Source organism: Orcinus orca, chromosome 14, assembly GCF_937001465.1.
Source record: "Orcinus orca chromosome 14, mOrcOrc1.1, whole genome shotgun sequence".
NCBI lineage: Eukaryota > Metazoa > Chordata > Mammalia > Artiodactyla > Delphinidae > Orcinus > Orcinus orca.
In genome coordinates, this window is record NC_064572.1 from 60,250,366 (window position 1) to 60,277,034 (window position 26,669).

General features: G+C 46.0%; 1 protein-coding gene and 1 long non-coding RNA gene across 3 annotated transcripts in view; both read right to left on the minus strand.

Moving 5' to 3' along the window:
* Window positions 1-1,847: 1,847 nt before the first annotated feature.
* Window positions 1,848-20,145, minus strand: LOC117200867 (uncharacterized). Its single transcript, XR_004482607.2, has 4 exons — window positions 18,629-20,145; window positions 17,217-17,405; window positions 2,893-2,973; window positions 1,848-2,342 (listed from the first exon to the last, which is right to left on the minus strand). It is a non-coding gene; the product is annotated as an uncharacterized LOC117200867 (long non-coding RNA).
* A 554-nt stretch (window positions 20,146-20,699) lies between these two features.
* Window positions 20,700-26,669, minus strand: part of ARHGAP19 (Rho GTPase activating protein 19) — a 58,547-nt gene continuing 52,577 nt past the window's right edge. For both annotated transcript variants that reach the window (XM_033425693.2, XM_033425694.2), the window contains exon 13: window positions 20,700-25,005. The gene's annotated coding sequence lies outside the window, so the exon portion shown is untranslated. The remainder of the gene's footprint in view (window positions 25,006-26,669) is intronic.

Below are 26,669 nucleotides of genomic sequence, written 5' to 3' on the forward strand. Positions count from 1 at the left end.
GGGGGTGCGAGAGCTTGTGAAGTTTTGCTGCCTCCATACCTGTCCATCTGACTGCTTGCTTGACACCCCAAACTCAAGAGGACTAAACCCCAATTCACGCGCTTCCCCTCCCCCTCCCTCCAACCCTGATGCTTTTCTGGTGCTCTCTCTCTCTCTGGGATTTCCCTGGCAGTCCAGTTGTTAGGACTTGGTGCTTTCACTGGCAGCATGGCAAAAAAAAAAGGAAGGAAGGGAGGGAGGGAGGAAGGAAGGGAAGAAAAAAAAGGAAAAAGAAGGAAGAGAAAAGAAAAGGGAGATTGTTTCCCCCATTTACATGCTGTGGCCCAAGGGAGCCTTCTGAAGCACGTGGGGTCCTCCATACAGGAGCCGCACGGCTCTCCCCACCTGCTCCCCTCCCCTTCACCCTCCCTGCCTGCTCCTCAGGCCAGCGGGGGTGGACCTGGACCAGGACTGTTCCCTTGAACTGAGGCAGCCATGGAAACCTGGCCCTCTGGCCCCACTGAGCCAAAACCTCCGCTGCAGGTCTCCACGCCCATACCTAAGGAGCCTCCGAGTCTTCCCCCGCGGCTGGAACAGTTCTTAAAGACATGTAGCCCATCATCGGAGGCATCTCCTCCACTCACTGGACTCCGAGGCTAGCGCAGAGGGTCACTGCACAGTCGCTTATCCAGTGAGTGCTTATTGAGCACCCGCTCTGGACCTGCCACTGAGCAAGACGGTTGGGCCACCTCAGTGAACAAACACAGTAGACACAGCCCAACAGCCATTCTCCCCGTCCTCCTTGCTAACAAAACCAGTTTTGTTCAAACCCCCTTGGAGTATTCCTAATCACTCAAAACCCATCATGGTACTTTATTCCCCTTGTCAATGCTTGATTTAACAATGGGCATTTCTAGCCAATGGAACTTAAGGGGACAGCTACTGGGGAGCTGCTGGAAAGGTTTTCCTCACTCTCCTCAAAGGAAGATAAGGAAGAAATACCTATGTTGGCTGATGCCTGGAGCTGGGGTAGCCATCCTATGGCCTGGAGGGAAATAGGTGACACTCTGAGAAGGGCAGAGCTGAAAGATAGAAAGAACCTAAAGAACCTAGGTCCTTGATGACACTGTTGGGCTTCTGAATTCACCACCCTGGATCTGCCCTGCCCCTGGTTTTCTTGTGGATTGCAGTGATAAAGGTCCTCATTGTTATGATTTGTTTTTTGAGGTATAATTGGCATATAACATTATATTAGTTTCAGGAGAACAACGTAATGATTCAGTATTTGTATACACTGTGAAATGATCATAATAAGTCTAGTCAACATCTGTCACCTATACATAGTTACAAAATTTTTTTCTTCTGATAAGAACTTTTTTTTTTAAATTTATTTATTTTTGGCTGTGTTGGGTCTTCGTTTCTGTGCGAGGGCCTTCACCAGTTGTGGTGCGCGGGCCTCTCACTATCGCGGCCTCTCTTGTTGCGGAGCACAGGCTCCAGACGCACAGGCTCAGTAGTTGTGGCTCACGAGCCCAGGTGCTCCGCGGCATGTGGGATCTTCCCAGACCAGGGCTCGAACCCGTGTCCCCTGCATTGGCAGGCAGATTCTCAACCACTGCGCCACCAGGGGAGCCCTGATGAGAACTTTTAAGATTTACTTTCTTGGGCTTCCCTGGTGGTGCAGTGGTTGAGAGTCCGCCTGCCGATGCAGGGGACACGGGTTCGTGCCCCGATCTGGGAAGATCCCACATGCTGCGGAGCGGCTGGGCCCGTGGGCCATGGCCGCTGAGCCTGCGTGTCTGGAGCCTTTGTACCCTTTGACCTCCTTCACCATTTCACCCTACCCCTACCAGTCCCCCTTCCCCATCTCTGGCAACCACCAATCTGTTCTCTGTATCTATGAGATTGAGGTCTTGGGGTGTTTTTAGATTCCACATATAAGAGATCATGCGGTATTTGTGTTTCTCTGTCTTATTTCACTTAGCATAATGCCCTCAAAGTCCATGCATGTGGTCACAAATGGCAAGTTTTCATTCTATTTTATAGCTGAATAACATTCCATTGTATATACATACCACATCTTCTTTGTCCATTCATCCTTTGATGGACACAGGTTGTTTCCATATCTTGGCTATTTTAAATAATGCTGCAAGGAACATGGGGGTGCATTTATCTTTTCGAGTTAGTGTTTTTGTTTTCTTCAGATAAATATCCAAATATGGAATTGCAGAATCATGCAGTAGTTCTATTTTATTTTTTTTTTGAGGAAACTCCATACTGTTTTCCATAGTGGGCGAACTATAAGCCCTCATTGTTTAAGCTGATCCTGGATGAGTTTTCTGTTACATGTAGCCAAAAGCCACCTACAAGGGTGAGGCAGGCAGTTAACACTTCCGAGCAATTGCCGGATACCAGGCACCAAATCCCAAAACTTAAGTCTTTCTCAGGACCCCCACTTCCATCCTATGAGTTGGAAATGATTATGCCTATTTTACAGCTGAGGAAGCTGAGACCTAGAGATGGTGAGGAAATTCTCTGTCATACACTGAGTGACTGGTAGAGCTGGAACCAAAACCCAAGTAGTCTTCAGCTCTCTTTCCACTACACCGACAGTGGGGATGGGTCTGAGCATCACGTTCATAAGAGCTCTCCATCACAAGGACAAGGGATGTGAGCCAGGCCAGCCTAAGCTTCAGAGCACATGTACTGGTTTTCATCTCTCTATCTCATCTTTGCTTCTCTCTGACACCATGCCCTCAGACCAGCTGCATCACTAGGCTAGAATCACAGCCATCAGCAGCCTTAGTCTCATATCCCAACAGTCAAGGGCCAAAAAGGACAAGGGTCACATTTTCCCCAGCCTGAGTTTTATTGGCCAAACTTGGGCCACATGCCCCAACTTGGGCTACTCACTGTGTAAGTCTGAACGCTGGTGCCACCTCCTGGTTCTGTGGCTTGGATGACCCAATCTCTCTATGCCTCAGTTTGCCCATCCTGAAATGAGGAAAATAACAGTACTTGCTTCACTGGGCTGCTGTGAGGATCATTCGTCCATCCAAAAAATACTTAATGCATGCCAACTACATGCCAGGCAGTGTGTTAGGTGCCGGAGCCACAGGAGGGGACAAAGAGACCCCTCCCTGCCCTCATGAAGTGTATAGTCTAGCAGGAAAGACAGATATGAAACAAACAAACGTGTGAATGAATATCTCTATTACGATGTGAAGTCTTGTATAAGAATAGAGCTCTATGGGAGAGAAAGAAAGGGGACCTAGCTCCAATGAAACGAGGAACATTTACAGAGCCGGGCACTGGGCATGGTGTGGAGTAACCATTCAGTCCACACTGAATATAGGGACATATATATATACATGTGTGTGTGTGTGTGTGTGTGTATATATGGTTTTGTTTTTGTTTTTGTTTTTTGTTTTTGGTTGCGTCAGGTCTTAGTTGCGACACGTAGCATCTTCATTGAGGCATGAGGGATCTTTTTCGTTGCAGCACCCGGGCTTCTCTCTAGTTGTGGCGCACAGGCTCCAGGGCACGTGGGCTCTGTAGTTTGCAGCACGCAGCCTCTCTAGTTGAGGTGCACGAGCTCAGCAGTTGCCCTGCGACATGTGGGATCTTAGTTCCCTGACCAGGGATCAAACCCATGTCCCCTGCATTGTAAGGCAGATTCTTTACCACTGGACCACCAGGGAAGTCCCCGGTGATGTTATATAGGTTTTTGCTCGGCATCTTCCCAACCATCTGGCCTCCCCACAGCGACTTCCCACAAGAAGAGCTGGTGACTTGCTGCCCTGCTCTCCATCTCTGCGACCAATTACAAGCCTCCTGTGGGACGGAGAGAAAGTATGACACACGTGCTGGGACAGCAGAAGTGCGGCAGGTCCCAGGGCAACCCGCTCCTGATGGGAAACACAAACCCAGCTCTCGCCATCTCTGCTCATCGAGAATGGCTGCCCCTTCCGGCTCCAGCTGAGGTCCCAACCAGGAGGCCTGCAGAGGCCCAAGTGGCTTCTCAGGCTCCAGGGTCTCCCAAGCTTCTTCCACTGGCCCCAAGTCAAGCCCTAAATGAAGGAGTGCTGCAGAGAGATTTCCTGCGTAACAAGCCAACTTTCCACTCACCAGGGCCAGGCCCTGCTATCTCCACAGCTCCTGGCCAGAGGGATGAGGGCCCTGCCCTGCCCCAAGCCACGGGGCTGTATCATCGTTTCCTGGTGACCGCCTCTGGAGGGACCATTTGCAAAACTCTTAGTGATCCAAGATGTGTCTGTGGAACACACTGTATCGCCACCAGGCCCCTCTGGGGCTCTCTTCCCATCCCTCCTGTACAGATGTGCTGTTTCTTTAGGGAAGAAGGGCTGAGAGCTGCTGGGTTGGATTAATTGCCGCAAACACTGACTCTGTTCCTGCACCCCCATTGCCACCACCCTGATCTCAGCTCAAGGCCTCATGATCCTATTCAGGACCCCAGTGTTAGCCCATCCAGTCTGCCGGCCCCCTGGCTCTCCTTTCCCACCATGGACGGCCAAAGGGGCTGCCTGGAGCACACGTCACTCCTCCACTTGCCACCTTCGATGGTGCCTGGATCTGAACAATCCAAACCAGTCCCCTTGATGTAGCCGGCAGGCCCCTGTGCTCTGGCCCCCACCTTACATTTCCAGCTGTGCCTTCTCAGCAAGCCAAATGTATCATGCAGGCTTTGCCCAGAATGTCATACACTCTTTTCATCCAAGATTTTCCCAATATGTGCCCTCCTTGTGCATTACTTTATTCATTAAATAATGAACGCCTACTATGTGCCAGCCCCTGTGCTTGGCTCTGGGATGTGATGGTGAGCCACACAGCCACTCCCCAGGAGTTCATGGTCCAGTGAGGGAGGCAGACATCACTGAAAAACCAAGAATCACCAGAGTTTATAATAATCACCCAGAGTAGTGAGAGCTGTGAAGGAACCATGTGGATGCTGAGGGATTAACAGAGAAGTGTGACGCTGCTGGGAGTCCAAGAATGTGTTCCTGAGACGACGCTCACCCTGACACTGGATAAAGAGCAGCTGCCATGCGGACAAGGGCTTGGGGGAGGGGAGAGCTTCCAGACAAAGGCCCTGAGGCCAGAGGGACCTGCAGGCTCTGGGATCTGAGAGCCTAGGTGGCAGGTGGGCAGAGAGCGCCGAGATGGGCTGGAGAAAGAAGTGGTTACAGCCAGCCAGCCAAGAGATTGCCCTTGACCCAGAGGGCCTGGGGGAGCCCTGAGGGCTTCGAGGAACTCAAACAAGGCTCGAGCCCTCTGGACCAGGAGGGGTAAGAATGAAAACAGAAAAGCCCGGTGAGATATGATACAGGCTGGACTGACATCGCCACAGCAGAAATGCTGGGTCAAAGGGGACTTTATTTTTTAACTTTGTATTATGGAAAAATTTTCTAATATATAAATGTGGAGATAACAGTATAATGAACTGCCCTGAACCCCTCATCCAGCCGCTTCAGCAATAATCAACCCAAGCTTGCTTCAGCTACACCCACCCACGCCGCTCACCCCCACTGGATTATACTGAAGCAAAACCCAGATGCCGTATATTTCACCCATAAATATTTCAGTATGTATCTCTACAAAAATAGGACTCTTTTAAATCATAACCACATCATCACATCTAAAAAAAATTAATGATAATACAAAGGGAAAATGTTAAGGCTTGATACTTATTGCCAAACTACCATTCAGAAAAAAAGTCATCCCCCCCATCTCCTTGCACCTTTGCCAGCACTGGGTGTTAGAAGAAAGCGATTTCCACACGTGGTTCATCCTAAAACCTGAGAGCTAAACCTCCAGATTCATTTCATGAAAGGAGGAAGCTACATTAACAAGTCTGTGGAAATCTAATGCACACAGCCAGCTGATAGTCATGTGTGGACAGCAAGCAGGGGTTCTCAGGACAAGAGGTGGTTCATCCCCACGGCCCCTGCTGGCTTCCCAGGGCAGGCCTGGTGCACAGCCTTTCTCTCCCACATTTGCCAAAGTGGTCCAATGCAGCAGATTGAGAAAGGGCTTCCTTAGAAGTGAGAGGGACTTCCCTGGTGGCGCACTGGTTGAGAATCTGCCTGCCAATGCAGGGGACAAGGGTTCAAGCCCTGGTCCGGGAAGATCCCACATGCTGCGGAGCAACTAAGCCCGTGCGCCACAACTACTGAGCCTGCGCTCTAGAGCCCACGAGCCACAACTACTGAGCCCACGTGCCACAACTACTGAGCCCATGCACCGCAACTACTGAAGCCTGCGTGCCTAGAGCCTGTGCTCCACAACAAGAGAAGCCACCGCAATAAGCCCGTGCACTGCAACGAAGAGTAGCCCCCGCTCGCCACAACTAGAGAAAGCCTGCGCGCAGCAACGAAGACCCAACACAGCCAAAAAAAAAAAAAAAAAGAAGTAAGAGATTCCAGAAATGGTCAGGTCTGCCCACCGACACCTCCACCCAAGGTTTTCCTATTTGAGCTGAAACCCAGGGACTCCCTGTCTCGCCCGTCCTCAGGTTTGTTCTCCCCCCTCACAGTGAATCATTGGCCTCACGTTCACTCAAATATACAAAATATACAACCTGCACAGATGGATTTCCAGGTTCAGGGAACGGTTCTATCTTCTGCAGTGCAATGGCAGCATGCACAATTCCAGAACTCTCTGCCTAGTTCCCTGAGCTGCCTGAGCCCTGGCGTTATCCAGTCAGGGTGGACCTCCTAGTACAGCCATCTATCCTCAGCCCCCGATAGAGGCAGCTTTCCTTCTTCCATGCTCTCCATCTATTTACTGAGCCCTGCTATGTTCCAGGCATTGCGCCAAGCCTGGGAGATGCAAAGGTGAATTAGACCCAGGCCCTTCGCAGGAGAGGCTCACCATCTACGAGAGAGACAGTCATATAAACACGGTGCAATTTGATCAGAGAGAGAGATGCATTCAAGGTGCTGTGGGAGTTCAGCCGTGGAGCAAAGAGCTCTGTCTGTGAGAGGAAGGCTTCTTGGGGAACGTATCTTTTAAGCTGGGTCTTGAATGACACTGGGGAAAGTCAAGGTAGGGGAACTTGCCCCATGGATCCAAAGCGAATTAATGCTCTTTGGACACGAGCAGCAGAACTAAATTACGAACGCAGAACATTGTATTTCTTTGATCCTGCAATTCCACTTCTATAATTTACCTAATAGATTTACTTACATGTGAAATGACATATGTTCAAGGCAACTTAATACAGCATTGTTTGCAAAGCAAAAGATTAGAAATAATCTAAATATCCATCAGTGTGAAGATTCATTTCCTATAGCTGCTGTAACAAAATCTACAAACTTGGTGGCTTAACTCAACAGAAATTTATTCTCCCATGGTTCTGGAAGCCAGAAGCCTGAAATTAATATCGCTGGACTGAAATCAACGCAATGGCAGGATTGTGATCCCTCCAGAGACTCTAAGAGAGAATTCTTTCCTCTCCTCTTCCAACATCTGGTGGGGCTGCTGCTGGCGTCCCTTGGTTTGTGGCCACATCACTCTGCCTCTGTGATCACCTGCCTCCTCTTCTTGGTGTCAAATCTTCAATCTCCCTCTTTACAAGGACACATGTGATCGCATTTAGGCTCCACACAGATAAGCCAGGACACTCTCCCCAACCAAGAGCCTTAATTTAATCACATCGGCAAAGTTCTTTTTTGCCATAAAAGTAATATTCACATGTTCCAGGGCTTAGGATGTGGCTACCTTCTTGGGGGCCATTATTCAGCCAACCACCAGATGCACCCACACAATGGAATATTGTGCAGACACTAAGAAGAACGAGGTATCTCTCTGTGTACTAATGTGAAATGGACTCCAAGGTATATTTAAAAAAATTAAAATTTATATAATTTAAATATATAAAGTTTAAATAATTTTTTAAAAATTAAGTGAGAAAAGCAATGAATTCAAGGATTGTGAGTAGCTCAAAGAATCAAGAAAAGAAAAGCAAGTACAGAATAGTTTGTATGGTGCACTACCAACCTATATAAAAACTACGCTATGTGTGTGTGTGTTTGTGTATCATCTCCAGCAGCACACACAATACATTGACAATAATGGATACTGCTGCGGGAGGGAATGGGGAAGTGGGGGAACAAATGCAGGGCGAAGATTTTTCTCTGAATATCTTTTTTTTTTAAAACCAGCCTTATTTTTTTTTTTTTTTTTTTTTTTTGCGGTACGCGGGCCTCTCACTCTTGTGGCCTCTCCCCCGTTGCGGAGCACAGGCTCCGGACGCGCAGGCTCAGCGGCCATGGCTCACGGGCCCAGCCGCTCCGCGGCATGTGGGATCTTCCCGGACCGGGGCTCGAACCCATGTCCCCTGCATCTGCAGGCGGACTCTCAACCACTGCGCCACCAGGGAAGCCCATAAACCAGCCTTATTGAGATATAATTTACGTACCATACAATCCACCCATTTAAAGTGTACAATTCAGTGGCTTTTTAGTATATTTGCAGAATTGCAAAACCATTACCACAGTCAATTTTAGAACATTTTCATCACCCCAGAAAGAAACTCCTGACTCATCAGCACTCACTGCCCATTTCCCCCAACGCCCTGCCTCCAGCCCTAGGAAACACTAATCTACTTTCTGTGGATTCTCTTGATTATAGATTTACCTCTTCTAGACCTTTTATATAAGTTGAATCATATAGACAAAGTCCCAAGAGTCACTGTATCCATGTCCGGCCAACAGTCACAGTTTCCATCCCTGAAAGGGTTAGACTACTTCTCAAATTCAATGCCAGTCCCCCTTGAGTACATTTGTAAAGTGAACTTACAATAATATCCATATATAAAATAAGAAGAAAAGAGGAGAACAAAGAAATTAGTTAATACACTAACAAACACACAGAGCAAGTAAAGGAAAAAAATGTGCATGGCTGCTACATAGAGTCCCCAGTCTGCAGCTGGTCGCAAGCCCATAGTTGATATTCATAAATTCCTTCTTCCTTTACTCATTCATTTAGGTTCCTTTCGCTGCCTACCAATACCTCAGCTGGTCAGGGTCCTTTACTTGGCGGAGTGACCCAAACCTTCATTGCTGAAAGATCTGAATCCTCAGTGGCCCCATCTTTTGTTGGTTGCTATAGTTTTCCATTAACTTCTACTATTTATGTGGAAGTACTAAGAGGTGCCCCAAAGTTGCAGATATAGTTGTTCTGCCCCGTTGCATAGCAGCACCCAATTTTTCCAATTTTTTGGTTTGAGGAGCCCAAAATGGCCAAGTGGCAGACTCAGTTCAATGGAATCATTGTGGTGTCCCCTGACGGAAGCATTCTGCCATCAGAACTAAGGCCTTCAAACCAGCAGAACTCAAAGTTACACAGACAGGGGGAAACAATTCTGCAGGTAAGTTATTAGATGTAACAGTGAGAGGAGACCCTCCCATTTCCACCCCTTGACTACTGCGGAGAAACAGCCACAGATTCAAAGCACATAGTGCATCCCGTAAGACAGAACCCCAACTTTTCAGGCCAACTGGTAACATAACCGAGTCTTCAGTAGGCCATCCCATAGTTCCATCAGGCCAACTGCTTCTGGGTTGGCATGTGGTGGGACTAGTGAATTCTTATGTGTATGAATCTGTTGCTGCACTTACATTGCTCTGAAATGTGTTCCCTGGTCAGAAGCAATACTATGTAGAAAGAATACCAGGACAGTGAATGAAGTTTGCTGTGAGCACACAGATGGTTGGGTTGGCAGACGCATTTCAGGAAGAGGTAGCAAATCCATATCCAGAATAAGTGTCTATTCCAATGAGGACCAAATTGATGCCCCGCCATGATGGAAGAGGTCCAGTATAATCAATCTGCCACCAGACGGCTGGCTGACTGATTCCCTCACCTCCAGGAACGGTAAGCTTCTAAAATGTCTGGAGGGCATTTCCTTCCTTTTTTTCCTCATTCACTCAACAATTTTCTGAGCCCCCCTGGGCCCAGCCTGGAAGTGGCACTGCAGGGGCTGGGCTCTTGGCCACTGCGTCAAGCTCAGGTTTTTTTTTTTTTCTCATGTACAAAGGGATATGAGAAACAGTATGGCTGCAACTGCCACGTCTCAAACAGAATGGCACAGCGAAAAGAGCACTGAACAGGGAGTCCAGAGCACCTGACTTCTAGTTCTAGGTCGGCCATCAACACCCATGGGATGTGAATTGCAGCAAGTTGCCTCACTATGCTCAGTTTCCCCATACTTGAAACAGAACAAAAGCCCCAGGATAGCAGGTACCACTGGTAGACCAAGGGTGTGATGGTTGGACCAGCTCCCCTTGGATGCAGGTCACAAGGGAGTCAGTTGTCCACAGAAGATTTTTTAAATTGTCAACTATGGGGAAGGGGGAAGGGTAAGCTGGGCCGAAGTGAGAGAGTGGCATGGACATATATACACTACCAAATGTAAAATAGATGGCTAGTGGGAAGCAGCTGCATCACACAGGGAGATCAGCTCGGTGCTTTGTGACCACCTAGAGGGGTGGGATAGGGAGGGTGAGAGGGAGGGGAGATGCAAGAGGGAGGGGATATGGGGATATATGTATACATATAGCTGATTCACTTTGTTATACAGCAGAAACTAACACAACAATGTAAAGCAATTATACTCCAATAAAGATGTTTTAAAAAATTATCAACTAATAGTTGATCTGCTTTTTATTATCACCATATACCTGCAGTTCTAAAGAATGTCAATGAGAAAATACTCACCAAAAATGCCTTTCGTTTGCCTAAGTTCTAAACAATTGCTACCATTACTATTGTTTTACTAACATATGTATAAGCTTTATATTAGCATGCTTTTACTACTTATCCTTTAATAAACATATTTTACATGGATATTAACTTGGAGAACTCCCAATTATTCAATTGCCCCAGACACACATGGACCCAGCTACATGTGTTTATTTCTAGAGTAAGTTTATAATGGAATCTTTTCAGCTTACTTCTGGCTAAAATTTAAACAAATAAATTAAAGACGGAGATTGAAGAGTGGTTCCCACCCACCTGATCGCTAACTCCTAAGGCATTAACTGGGGGGAAGGTCACCTGCGCCATCTGGTGGCCGAAATGGTGATTACAGGCACATGTACCTGGACGGTCTTATCCCCGAAGGCAGCTCAGGGGAGTAGTGTAGTGAGATGTGGTGGCTATTGAGCTCTTGAAATGTGGCTTATGAAAATTGAGATGTGCTGTAGGTGTATATAACATACTAGATCTTGAAGACTGAATGCAAAAACACGTAAAATATTTCACAATTGTTTATAATGATTAAATATTGGTTTTATATTTATTGCATGTTGAAATGATAGTATTGGCGCAGGGAAAGCAGCAGGGAGGTTTAATTAGACAAGCCAGGCCCAGGGCTGATTGCATCCCAGGTCTGTCTAGACAACAATGAGCATGTCCCTTCACTTCCCAGGGCCTTATCACATTTAATCATCAAAATCATGGGATTTTGATGATTAAATGTGATAAGGCATATAAAACTCCTCAGGTGCAGTGGGTGCTCAATAGAAGTTGGTTTCCTTCCTCTCAGAGCTGATCAAAGTGCCAGGAAAACTAGAGGAGGTGGCCTCCCCTGAGCACCAACAGAGGCTCTTGATTTGCTTCTCTTTTCCCACATTATTGCTAAGTTGCAGATGCCTTAGCTGAGTAATCAGGCTCCCTAACTGTGGAGGACCAGCTCCAGCTGTGGCCCTCCTGGGCAGCCCCCAACCCTTGGCACCAACTAGGCACTCTGCACCCTTCCAGGCAAGACCGAGTCTGCCTTTCTGCCTAGGTGTCTCGCACTCCACACACCTACTCCTCCCCTTCCCGCAGTGAGCTGCCCCTCCCCTCCAGCCCCTGCATTCCACACCCACGACTGGTGGGTCACAAAGTGCTCACTCACTGCCACCTCTACACCAGCAGTTCTCTGTGTTGTCCCTGGTCCGGCAGCATCAGTATCACCTGGGAACTTGTTAGAAATGTAAACAGACCAACTGAATCAGAAACTCCAGGGGAAAAGCCAGCAATGCTGCAACACATCCTCCAAGTGATTCTGATGGTCAAGTTCAGAGCCACTGCTCTACAAAACCCCGCTCAGCCACCAGGCCTGTTCTCAGCTCCTATGTCAGGTCTCACCTTCTCCCCTGCCACCCACTCCATCCTGTGACCCCCATTCTATTGTGGAGAAATTCTCCCGATACTTGAAACTACCCTATTCTCTTCCCCTTCACCACCTTGCCCACAGTAATGCTGACCAAACCTCAGTCATAGCAAACCTCTGTATTTCTGTCACATAGGCAGGCCACTTTTCTATTTCTTACTCAACAGTTTTAAATTTGACACTAGTTCAAATATACACTTTAGGGACTTCTCTGGTGGTGCAGTGGATGGGACTCAGTGCTCCCAATGCAGGGGGCCCAGGTTCAATCCCTGGTCAGGGAACTAGATCCCACATGCATGCCATAACTAAGAGTTCACAGGCCACAACTAAGGAGCCCTGGAGCCACAACTAAGGAGCCTTCCTGTGGCAGCTAAGACCCGGCACAACCAAAAGTAAATAAATAAACAAATATACAGTTTAGCCTGGCCCTAAAGAATCTATAAATTCAGACAGAATACAAGTTATATTTTTCTGTTGCACATTAAAATAAACACTATAAAATTTGGAGAGTTCATCCAAAGTACCACCTAAAAGTCGTTTTGGGGAAATAGTGCCTTAAGTGTGGCCTGGCTCTCCCAAAACACACTCTACCCACCCAGCCCATCCCCCAGAGCCTCAATTTCTCCTTTGCCTCTCATCTAACTCCACACTTCCATCAGTACTACCTTCCTGGACCACTTAGTCCCACCCTTTCATCCACCCACCCATGACTCTGACATCCCTGAGGACTCCCCATGAAACATCACCAGCCCAATAAATACATACGGGATGACTGAACTCTGGGCCACCAAGATGTCCACGTCTGCTCCACAGCACCCCAGACCCCCATCCTTACATACTCTTCTGCTCTATGCAGTACCTCCAGGAAGTGTCCCTGGGCCTCCCTGCCCCAGTCTTTTCACCTTCTCTCTAAGAGCTAAACCCTTAAATCATTAGTACACAGTTAAAAATAATTTCCTTCATGCCCCTCAAAATCTAGTCCAGGCTGATCTGGACTAGACACACGCACACACACAGATTTTCTATTAGGGTATAATATACATCGAGGAAAGCACACATAAGTGTACAGTTCAATGAATTTTCACAAACTGAACACACCTCTGTAACCAGCACCTGAGAACTTCCTCTTTCCCACTTGCCATTAATTACTGCCCACCGTCCACTCCCACCCGAGAGTGAGCACTCTATCTTCTAGTAGCATAGATTCATTTTGCTCATTTTTGTATTTATATATATGAAATCATATGGTATGCACTTTTATGTCTGGTCTTCAGCCATATTGTTATACGTAATTATAGATCATTTGTTCTCATGGCTGTGTAGTATTCAAAATTCCACTATATTACTTTCCTATTCCTGCTGTAGCAAATTACCACAAATTTAGTGGCTTAAAACAACACAGACTTATTATCTTACGGTTCTGGTGGTCAGAGGTCAGAAATGGGTCTCCTTCGGCTAAAATCAAGGTGTCGGCAGGGCTACATTCTTTCTGGAGGCTTGAGGGAAGAATCTATTTCCTTGCCTTTTCCAGCTTCTAGAGGCTACCCATATTCCTTGGCTCATGGCCCCTTCCATCTTCAATGCCAGCAATGACTGGTTGACTCTCTCATATCACATCACCCCAACTCTGATCCTTCTGCCTCCCTTTTCCACATTTTAGGAATCTTATGACACTTGGCCCACCCTAGTAATCCAGGATAATCTCTTTAAGGTCAGCTGATTAAGCCCTTAATCCATCTGCAACCTTAATTCCGCCTTGCTATGTAGGATAACATATTCACAGGATGTGAACATCTGGGCGGTGGCCTTATTCCACCTGTCACATCCACCACGCATCTGTCCATTGTACTGTTGATGAGCATTTGGGTCCTTCCAGTACGAGACTGTTGGTGAGCATATTTCTGTTGGGTTTAGACATATCAGTGGAATAACTTACTTACAGGCTAGGTGGCCAGCTTTAGCAGACACTGCCGATTTTTCCCAAAGTGGCTGAACAAATATAACACTCCCACCAGCTACATATGCATTCTACTTGTGCTCTGTGTTGCAACACTTGCTATTTTCCATGGCTCTCACAGACACCAGATGCTTCCTTGCCCCTCTGCCTTTCTTCATGTCTGCAGGGCCCAAAATGTTTCACCTCCAACCATCCATGCATTTCCATTGCTGTTTCCAGGAAGCAAAACATTGTTGGAGAAAATCAGGCCATCTTCTGACCCAAATTACAAATTTGTGTGGCTACCTGTGGGCACTTATGGCCATTCAACAAGCCTATTACTTATAGAATCTTATGATGACAGCAACTTCAGGGGCCACGTATACTCCATCCTCTCACTCAGAGCAGTTATATCACATGCACCATGATTGGTCTCTCATGTGCCCTCCAGAAAAGCTTCCCCAAATCTCTCAGCTGGACTCTGTGCCCCGCTCTCTGCTTCGACAGCACTCAGCTCTACCTTGCCACCTCCCACATCACATTAGAATCCACTGTCTCTCCCAGTGCACTGTGTCACAGGGGCAGAACCCAGATGATTGGACACAGCTCCTGCCCTTGCATCTATCGCTCAAGGCAGGAAAGCTCAAGTTCTCCTGTGTTCCTTAGTGACAGGCACCACCACTCTCAGCACATTTTCATGCAGGAAGGAACCAAACAGCTTCTCCAACAGATGATCTTTCTATTATTGGACAGGTCTGATCCAGTTCAGTACATTTACTAAGAGCCTCCACTGTGCCAGGTGTTGTATGAGGCATTGTAGAAACAATATGAAGAATAGCTCCTGCCTTCAAGGAACTCAGGTCTCCAAAAGCCTCACTCTTCTCATTTCCTGCCATGGGCCCCAGAAACAAGGGTCCTCCCTCCTCCACCTCAAAACAGATACAGTCAGCCAGGGAGTGAAAGGAGGCAGAGCCAACACACTAACTACAATTTAGGAGATGGGATTAGTGACAAAAATAATCTCCAGTGATAGAAATGAGATGGTAGCCTGGGGCAGGCACAGGGTGACTGACTGTAAAGTGGAACAAGAGAACTATCTGGAGTGATGGGGATGTCATACCTCTTAATTGGGGCATGAGCTACAGGGATGTATACATCTGTCAAAACTTATCAAACAGTACACTTAGTAGAGTTGATTTTAAAAGAGAGATGGTTTCAAGTCTCCGCACTGCCTCTCACTGCCACTCACTGGATGGATCATCTCAGCCCCAAGTCACCATCTTTCCAAATCTCTGTTTCTGTCTGTAAAACGTCGTTTGTGAGCTAGTTTGATGATTTTCAGGACTGATTTTTAAAAATCTTACTCTAAGCCAGAGACAAGGGAGCTCCCTGGCTGAAGCGGGCGTGGGGAACCTAGTGTCCTCAGACCCCCTTCCCTCCTCACAAGGACCCTGAGGGGGCACCATTACTGCTAAGTCCCAAACAGATCTGACTGGCTCTGATTCTATGTCTGTCTCTGCTTCAGACTAAATATATCCCCTTTTCCTCCAAACCAGATGGTTTCCAGATTCCTCTGGAAAGAGCAGACTTGGGAGAGGGAAGCAGAGACCAAGAAGAGGACTATCCTCTCCTCTCCGCTCTCCTCCTCTTTCCTGGTTCATTCAACGCAATACACACAGCAAGTGTTCAAGAAGTGGCTGCAGTACAAGACCCCTCATTAATGGTCAATTTCAGCTACATTCAAGGACTTCATAAAGCCTGGATTACTGGGGCATGAGGTTTCCACTAAATCCCAGGGGCTTTTCATCAGGGAGAGGCAGAAGGCTCTGGCCCTGGGCCTCCCAAGCTGAACAGAATGACTAATGGGTCCTTATGCCCAGGACAGTGGGTCATGGAGGAGGGAGGTTACATTTTTAATGTTTTCTCTCCTTTTCTGATTAGCACAGCTTCCCTTTCTGCTTTCAGTAGTTCTCTGCATCTAGGAATAGAAAAAGCCTTTTTTTTTTCTTTTCATTAGACCTTGTCAGTTTTATTCCAGTGGGTTTTTTAAAAAATGAAATAACTTTACTGAGATATAATTCATATACCATACAATTAACCCATTAAAAATGTACAATTAGGGCTTCCCTGGTGGCACAGTGGTTGAGAGTCCATCTGCCAATGCAGGGGACACGGGTTTGTGCCCCGGTCCGGGAAGATCCCACATGCCGCGGAGCGGCTGGGCCCGTGAGCCATGGCCGCTGAGCCTGCACGCCTGGAGCCTGTGCTCCGCAATGGGAGAGGTCACAACAGTGAGAGGCCCGCATACCGCAAAAAAAAAAAAAAAAAAAAAGTACAATTAAATTTTTTTAATATATTCAGAGTTGTGCAACCATCACCACGATTGATCTTAGAACATTTCATCATGTGCAAACGAAACTCCATGCTCATTAGCAGTTATTCCTCATTTCCTCCCAACCACCCCAGCCCTTGGCAACCAATCACGAATCCACTTTCTGTCTCTATGGATATGCCTATGTTGGATATTTCGTAACAATGGAATCATACAATATGTGATCTTTTGTGTCTGGCTTCTTTCATTTAGCATGTCTTCAAGATTCATCCATGTCATACAGTATATTAGTACTTTATTCCTTTCCATTGCTGAATAATAGTCCATTGCATGGCTATACCACATTTTGTTTATTCATTTGTTGATGGACATTTGGGTTGGATCCACTTTTTGGCTACGATGCATAATGCTGCTTTGAAGGTTTGTGCACAAGTTTTTGTGTAGACATGTTTTCATTTCTCTGGGGTATATATCTAGGAGTGGGGTTGATGCATTATATGGTAGCCTTATATTTAACCTTTTTTTAAAAAAAAAGCCTTCTTAATACCCACAAATTTCAGTTTCCACACTTCATAGCTACATTTTCATCCATATGAAAATACAGGACACACACACCACCTACAGTGAATTCATTAACTTAAAAAATATTTTGATGGATCACAACATGAACAAACACTAAACGGCAGCACCCCTCTGGGAGAGAGGCAATGCTTGGCATACACCCTGACAAAGTCCCCTTGCAGGAACCCCACTGCCCCCAGGGTGGCAGCCCACTCACTGGTACACACCTGTGAGCTGGATCACACTGAGGATTCCCAAAGCCAGCCATGAATGGCAGGAGCCAATCCCAGAGAAGCCAAAGGATAAACCTGTCACCGCTTTTCCTCTGTCCTCCCCTCTCCTCTCCAGGGCAGTCTCAGGACTAAAAGAAAAGAGAAGATGTGGCCACAGAAGTTGATGGAGTTGAGGAATAGGTTCTGGGGGAGAAAGGACAGACTAGGATTAGAGCCCCAGGGGGTGTGGAAAATAGTAATAAAAGTCATACATGTAATTTAATATTTTCTAGCAGCCACATTAAAAAGATAAAAAGAGATAAAATTAATTTTAATGGTATAATTTTATTAACCCAATATATCCAAAATGTGAAGAAGTAATCAATATAAAAATTATTGAGACATTTTTATATTTTCCTTTTCTTAGGAAGTCTTTGAAATCTGAGTGCATTTCACACTGAGAGAACATCTCAGTTTAGAATGGCCACATTTAAAGTACTCAAAATCCACATGTGGCCAGAGGCTACCATATTGGGCAGTGCATATGGGAGAGCAAAGAAATGAGGAGACTCTCCCTGAGTAGCGCCCAGCAGTCGGGGGGTGCAGGGAAGTGTGTTTCAGTGGACGCCCACCCTCCTGTGTCTGGACACCATTCCTGGAAGGCACACAGCTGCTGTCATCCCAGAGCCAGCACTGAGCAGCTCTGGAGAACGTCCTGTGCAGAACTGGGATCCAGCCAGAAGCAGCACAGCAGTGTGCAGATGCCACGTGGGGCTCATGGACCAGATCCCAACCATGGAGGACTTGCGTTTGGCTCCCATGTGTTTTTAAATCTCTTGAGTGGTTGTCGTTTTCATGACTTTACATTTCCTTCCTGGCTCCTGTAGACATTGGGGTATGTAACCCCTGCATAAGACCACGGTTCCTGAAGTCAGGCAGCCCTGCATGTTAACTTTGACTCTACCACTTTTTAGTTGACAACAGATACATTAAACTCTTCATATGTGTCTTTTACTATAAAATTGGAGGTAAGAATACTTCAGAGATGTATGATTTTAATGAGACAAGGAATTAATTGGCTAGTACAAAGCTTGGTGCATAACAAGCACTCAATAAATTGTGGCATTCATTTCTCATTCACAGACATGAATTCCTTAGAGTCCATACTATACTCCTCTTCCAGTATTGGAAAACTGGGAAGTACATGCACAGGAGGAGTTCTTAAAAGCAGCCCCCACTTCTATACATTGACATTGAGGAATGGCTTCTGTGCTCACAATTTTAAGGCAGTCTGTTTCCCTTCTCTGTTGCCCACCAGTATGGCTCTATTGAATTAAGCATTCCTCAGTACCGAGGCATTGAAAAGACTGATTTCCAGGAATAAAAGGGGAAAGCTAACAATGACACCAAGGGCCCCTCCTGCTAACCTCCATGCTGGTTCCAAGGTCGAAGTCTCTGGGGATCTGGGCATTGGATGCTGCAGATAAAGGATAAGATATTAATGAACAACTTGGCCATTGTTCAACCCTAATTTTTGCTTTCTGTTTTTGCTTTTTATGGGGAAATTAAGAGGCTGGGACTTAAAAGAAGCATCTTAACAAGCTTGATGGTCCCATCATGACCCTCTAGCCTGGAGCTCAGGCTTCTTCACCATTCCTACCCGCCCCATGCAGTGTGCTTCTAATTCAGGAATGTAAGTGGCAGCAAAAGTGGGCAGCCCGCCACAGGGCACAAAAGCCCTGGAAGGGGGGAAACTAAGGAAGATTCTTTCTTCCCAGTTCTCTCTTTTCCCATCACCCCTTCCCACTGTTTTTTTTTTGTTTGTTTTTGTTTTTTTGCCACACCGCGCGGCACGTGCGATCTTAGTTGCTCAACGAGGGATCAAACCCACGCCCCCTGCGTTGGAATGGCAGAGTCTTAACCACTGGACTGCCAGGGAAGTGTCCCACTTCCCACTGTTTAATGCACATCTGCTTCTTCATTCCTTTCTGTGATTCATTATTAATGATTATGTGCTCAGCACTGTACCAGGCATTTTGATCCTCTTCCTGTTTTCCAGAATAACTCCTGCCCCTCCAACCCTTTTTCTTTTGCATTACTCTTGTTTCCCGTGTACTATCTCTAAGAGTCACTCCACATTTCACTCTAAAAGAACAGAACTGGCTCCTTCTTCTATAGTAAATAATACAAGTTGGTCCTCAGGGGATGAGGAGAAAAGGGACAGTTTGAGCAGCACCTAGGGAGCTAACACAGCTCAAGAGGAGCACATGGGCAGGTAACGGAGCAAAGACAGCAGCAGAGTTCTTATTTCTATTCCGAATTTAAGTAATTCCTTTGTTATCAAAAATAACTATGTCAGCATCAATAAGCTGCTGATTATAAAATGTATCCTTGGCAGAGAGAGAAAGAATTAACATTGAATGGATACTTGCCATCTGCCAGGTACTGTGTAAGGCTAGTGGTTCTCAGTATTTAGTGGTCAAGGACTCCTCTGGGATTCTTGTGGAAGCTCTGAAATCTCTCCCTTAGAAAAATTCAAACATACACAAAATTTTACATAGAATTACAGGAGCAAAAGATGCCTGAAGCACAATCACAGACTCCAGATTAAAACCTTTTACGCTAAGTCCTTACCTCTGAGAGTATGGCATCATTGAGACGACATTGTTATCCCCACCTTACAGAGGAGGGAACATGCCCAAGCCCATATACATAAGTGGCAGAAACAACATTTCAACCAGAGTTGTCTAAACACTACAACTTGCTGGCCTAGATGAAAATGTCACTTGGTTTTTACTGTTACTATAAATATCACTCCTTATTTTTAAACGAGGAAATAAAGATTATGTGTGAAACTAAAATCTGTGCAAAGCATTCTAGACTCAGCCAAGGGAAATCAGGAAGCTCAAAATTCCCGGAGGTTCCAATCCCATTTCCTATCAGCCAAAAGCCCTACTCCCCCTGAACCCACCCACCCAGCTGGAAAACAAACCAAAGACGCACTTTTCTTAGATTTCATATTCCTCAGAACAAGAGGCAACCTCTATCATAATAGCTCAATTAAACTCAAAAAAAAATTTTTAAGAGGCAACCTCTCTTTAAAATAATCCATCAAGGACTTCCCTGGTGGCTCAGTGGTTAAGAATCCGCCTGCCAAGGCAGGGGACACGGGTTCGAGCCCTGGTCCCGGAAGATCCCACATGCCGCGGAACAACTAAGCCTGTGTGCCACAACTACTGAGCCTGCGTTCTAGAGCCCACGAGCCACAACTACTGAAGCCTGCGCACCTAGAGCCCATGCTCCACAACAAGAGAAGCCACCGCAATGAGATGCCCACGCATTGCAACGTAGAGTAGCCCCCGCTCGCCACAGCTAGAAAAGCCCACACGCAGCAACAAAGACCGAACGCAGCCAAAACTAAATAAAATAAAATAACTTTATTAAAAAATAATAATAATCCATCAGTCAAATGTGAATTAAGAGACCAGTCAAAGCCTATAGATATGAAACAAAAGAAATTTAATTTCAGAATATTACATGAATATAAAAAAAAACAACGCATATGTTTCTTTACAGTTACATATATATATAAATATATATATATGATATAGTTGAATAAGAATGAAAAATAAAAAATGGTTAGACAGTTAAGAAACCTTGTTTCTCTTGTTGAGCAAGCTTGGGGATAGCGAAAAGGCAATCCTTGCTATGAAGAAAGGACCCTGGGGCAGGAGTGTTTTTCCCAACCAGTTCTGCTGGTCCCCAAACATGTCCGGGGGAGTGCTCAATGGCTCTTTAGCACCTGCTGTGGCCACGCACACTCCAGTTTCCATGGTAACCCAAGCACTCAGGCTATTAAGTACTTACTCCACCTCCTTGCTAGCCCACACATCCACTCTCCACCTGTGGAAGGAGTTCAGCATTACCTGTCTAGGAAAGCCAGCTCTCCTATAGTGAGTTTTAGATTGGATTAATTACTACTGGTCTGAAAAGCTTGTGCATCTTAGAAACCCAAATCTTCCCCAAATTCTAGAGCAATCCTGCCAATTGCTAGTATCCGGTTTGGATCAAGGTCCTGTCTTCAGTACCAAGGCTTCCAGATGCAGGAGGGCAGGGATGAGGCTCTCTCCTGGGGAAAGGAGTTCTACTTAGAAAAGACTTCAGAATGAGAGCCATCAGTTTCAAGCATCTGTGCGAGGCCCTGTATGAAGGAAGCAGACAAAGTCCAGAGAAGTCATTCCCAAGATGGCTTCCCCAGTTATGCATGGCCACATAGCTAGTCACTCTGGGACCACAGGTTCTCCTAGAAGGCAGTGTTTTAAACCGTATCCTAACACAGGTTTCTGTGAGAAAAGCTGAACAGAAATACTGCTGTTCCAGAGGAGAGAATGGCCCTGCTCTGACACTCTGGAACCACTAGCTTTCTTACAAGCCAGCAAAACAGCCACCTCTGGAACACCCAGTGGTCAACAGTTAACCCTATACTACTCCATTTCCCAAGGGTACCCCCTCGTCATTCCTAACTCTGGAAAGACATTCAGGGTAACGAGCTTGTGGAGGATCAACTGCGGTTTCAGTTATGATCAGATACCACCTCCTTTAATATGTTTTGGCACTCAGGTACAATCAGTATCACCTAATCCTCTATTCACTGCTGCAATGGAGTCTTTCAAACCAGATTCATTGGTCCCAGTGCAAAAGTCAACCATTGTAAAAGGTTAGAAACTCCAGTGCCCATGGTTTTCACTGATTCAACCAGTATAGCTCGCCCAGTACAGATGTGAATCAAGGAAGTGGTCTGCATTTTTTATGCTTGAGCCCTCTGGCATAAATACACTGCCCCATAGTGATATCACATCAAAACCCATTGCAACTGACCCCAGAAAGAAATGAAATTTTAAAAGCAACAAGAGGCATTTCCAAAGAGATTGTTCCAACACAAAAAATAAACATAGAAAACAGAGTTTTAAAACATTATAGATTTTAAAAATTGTTAAATACTGGCTCAAAAATATCTGCCCACCAAGTCAGAAGGGCAACAGTACCCTTCTGTAGCAAATGCTAAAGGGTTTTTGTTTTTGCAAAGATTCCGCAGGATTAAAATAGTTACATATTATAAGGCAGAGGGTTACGCTGTTTATTTCTCAAATTTGGATTCCAACTAGTTCACAGCTTCTGTTAAAAAAGAAAAAAGAAGGAAAAGACCTATCATACCCTTACAGCAAGGGAAATCATATTTAATAAATACTTTAATGAAACACACATACCCAAATACCCAAATAAACTGCCCAAGGGGGCAAGCTATATAAAAGCATGTGACAGACATCTCTCACCACCCCAGCCCTGGAACACGAACCTCGATTACCAGTTGCATTCAACCAAAGAAAGTCTCCTAAATCTCAGCTACCTCCCTTAAACAGAACCACAGAACAAACTCAATGACAAGGAGGTATCAGGTCACTGCTCTGCTCTCTCCACCTATGCCAGACCATGTTTAACAGACCACACCACTACGGAATGAGACACTTAGACAAATAAAGAAAGCAAGTATCAAGTTAAGGGAGAACACACTTTAGCCTAGGGGCTTCCCTGATGGCGCAGTGGTTGAGAGTCCGCCTGCTGATGCAGGGGACACAGGTTTGTTCCCCGGTCGGGGAAGATCCCACATGCCACAGAGCGGCTGGGCCCGTGAGCCATGGCCGCTGAGCCTGCGTGTCCGGAGCCTGTGCGCCGCAACAGGAGAGGCCACAACAGTGAGAGGCCTGCGTACCGAAAAAAAAAAAGAAGAAGAACCCTACACAAATGAACTTGCTAATAAGTATTTTTAAGAATTATATAAAACTGCTCTAGAGAAAGGGGCTTCTGAGCAGTTTTATACTCCTAACCATCTATTGTTCACAATCTATCAAGTTGGACAGCCAAATTTTACATTTTTCTCTACTACAGCTGTTACAGCAGCAGAAGAAACAGAAAATACGGAAGCCAGGACTGACATCCGGATGCAAAACCAAACTGTGCTCCCCAGACTCATCTTTTGTTTCAGCAACAACACAGCATTTCAACTGTTTAAAAATAGGTCAGCAAGTCATGGTTTGCTGGGCAACTGCCCCCCCACTGAGGCCTGACTCAGTTCTGGCACACAGGGTGAGAAAGGTTACACACCTAACAGAGCAGGAACAGACTAACATTCCCACCTGCCCTGCTGCTCTCTGGGCAGTGAGTTCTCACACTAGATCAGAGCCATGCCACTGCTCACCTCAAACACATGTGAACGTCCCAACACGGTCAAAGCTCCAGCCCATCTCCAAACTACTCCCTATGCCCATCTTGACAAGGAGAGGGGTGGGCCAGCAGCCACCCTTGAACATGGGTGATAAACCACAACTGCTTCCAAATAAGAGCATTGTCTACTTTAAATCTCTCAGCCCTGTGGAGACTGATGCTCACTTCCTCCCTCTGACTCCAGCTGGCTCTCAGGAGACGGTCCAGCCTGCACACCTGATCTCTTAGAAGGATGCAATATAATCCCACCCATCAAGAGTTGTCCTGGCCATAAAGCCAGCCCCATCCTAGTCCCTCTCCAGAGCTTCCACTACATACAGGAGTTTCAGCAAGTCTCAAGTAAGCTGTTGGTGATATTCCTTGAGTCCCAGTGATTTGTCACAGAAGTACTGGCACCACACTGGCACCAGAGCTGTTTTAGGCGAGAGGAAACTGAATGAAGGAAAGGAGTTCAGCAACCACACAACTATTTTTTTTGCGGTACGCGGGCCTCTCACTGTCATGGCCTTTCCCGTTGCGGAGCACAGGCTCTGGACGCGCAGGCTCAGCGGCCATGGCTCACGGGCCCAGCCACTCTGCGGCATGTGGGATCTTCCTGGACCGGGGCACGAACCCGCGTCCCCTGCATCGGCAGGCGGACTCTCAACCACTGCGCCACCAGGGAAGCCCCACACAACTATTTTGACATCACTGAGGAAAGGGGAAGAGAGGAAAGGAGAGAGAATGGAGGGAGGGAAGAAGGGCCACAGTTTAATATTATTTGTTTAAATATTGTATCATTCTGAATTCTCCTTTTTTGATACTGCAGGCCAAATACCTACAATCTCAGGCCCAAGAAATAATAAAAGAATTTCCAGGAAAGCTATAAATTCTTTGGACAAAAATAGGTATTGAGGAGTAAAGCCTCATAAGTTAAAGAGCTTTCCCAAAGCTTAAGGTGAAAAAGAGAGGAAAGACATCTGGCTTAGAGCCCATTTTGATTTTTTACCTTTTAAAATATACAAACAACAAATAAACAAGAAACAATAACCAAAACATCTCCCAAAACTATCAAAATAGAGAAAAGCCCAAGCTATCAGTTAAAAATAACATCAATCCACCAGGATTGACAGCACTTTTTAAAAAAATCACTGGCAGTTGAGCACAGATTTCAAATGTTTTAAAAATAGAATCTGCCTAAACAAATACATGGAATGAGCACAGGAGTCTGCCTGGTTCTACTCATTTACTGTGCTGTCTACGCCGATTTGGCTGGTTAGTGGTTTCCCCATAACGTTTTTTTTAAAGAGAGAGAGAGAGTCGCTAGCACTGGTTCAGCAGGCAGAGTCTGTAGAGGTCACCCACTGAGTGGGGCTAGAGGCGTCAGTCAAGTCACAGGATTAGTTGGCTTTCACAATTCAACATGCAGCAAGCAAGCTGCAAGTCCAAGCTTCTCTGTGAGTGGTAATGGCACCTGGCCCACAAAAGAGAAAATTCTGGGTGGACAACAGGAAACCTCTGGATCCTTCAGAGGAATCCTAGGCTGAAAGAGAAAAAGGAGCATTAAACACATTTATAAATATTTATTTCTGCAAACATTCCACCCAAAAGCTAGAGAAATCTATACTTATTATTTTCTAAACTGAGGGAGAATTGTTTACTCTCTACCAAGTACACATCACTTTGTCCTCCTGCTCTAATCTCAGTTCATTAAATCATCTTAATGGCAGTAACAGCTACCTGTACTAAGTGCATATTTTGTGCTAGGTGTTGCTCTGAGTTCTTTATGTATATTGCCTCATTTACCCTCACAACAACCTGTGCATGAGGTAATGCTCTTGCTATTTTACAGGTGAAGAATGTGAAGCCTACACAAATAAACTTGCCCTAAGATATACAGCTATTAAGGCTGGGAACTGAGGTTAAGAATCCGCCTGCCAGTGCAGGGGACACGGGTTCGAGCCGTGGTCCGGTAAGATCCCACATACCGCGGAGCAACTAAGCCTGTGCACCACAACTACTAAGCCTGCGCTCTAGAGCCCACAAGCCACAACTACTGAGCCCACGTGCCACAAGTACTGAAGCCCGTGTGCCTAGAGCCCATGCTCTGCAACAAGAGAAGCCACTATGATGAGAAGCCCGTGCACCGCAATGAAGAATAGCCCTGGCTCACCACTAGAGAAAGCCCGCGCACAGCAACGAAGACCCAACACAGCCAAAAATAAAAACAAATAAATTAATTAATTTAAAAAAAATTTTTTTAATTAAAAAAAAAGGCTAGGAACTGAATCCAAGCTTAACTGAATGCAAAGCTCATGTTCTTACCACCACTACACCTCTCACCAGCGAATGTTTACTAAATGCCTACTAGATGCAAGGCAGTCATTACTGGGGGGAAGAGAAGAAGACGGGGGCCACGGATATATTAAGTCTGGCCTTTGTCTTCCAGAAGAGAAACTAGCTACAGCGATAAGACAATACATGTGAAGCAAATATCTATGATAAATCACATTAAATGTCAACATTTTAGTAATGTCAATAAGAGTTCAAAGGAAAAGCTATATCTGTCTGGGTTAGCCAAAGAAGGTTTTGAAGACGAGGTAGGGTTTAGGCTGGGCTTTGAACAATGGGTAAGATTCTGACTGCTGAAAATAATGCCCATTAATAAGTAGGTGCTGAATCAGCAGTTCTCATCAGGGAGTGATTTTGCCCCCTCCCATGAAGGGGACATTTGGAAATGTCTGGAGGCATTTTGGGTTGTCACAATTGGAGGAAGGGTGCTACTGGCATCTAGTGGGTAGAGACCAGGGATGCTAAATATCATACAATGCACAGGACAGCTCCCCACAACAAAGAATTATCTGACATAAAATGTCGATAGTGCCAGTTGAGAAACCCCATGCGAAATAAATGTCTTTGGGAGTACACTATTGATGATAATAAAATTGCATTATCTTCTTCAAAAAATACTTGTTCCTGGGCTTTCCTGGTGGCGCAGTGGTTGAGAATCCGCCTGCCAATGCAGGGGACACGGGTTCGAGCCCTGGTCCAGGAAGATCCCACATGCCGCAGAGCAACTAAGCCCGTGCACCACAACTACTGAGCCTGCGCTCTAGAGCCCGTGACCCACAACTATTGAGCCCACGTACTGCAACTACTGAAGCCTACGTGCCTAGAGCCCATGCTCTGCAACAAGAGAAGCCACCA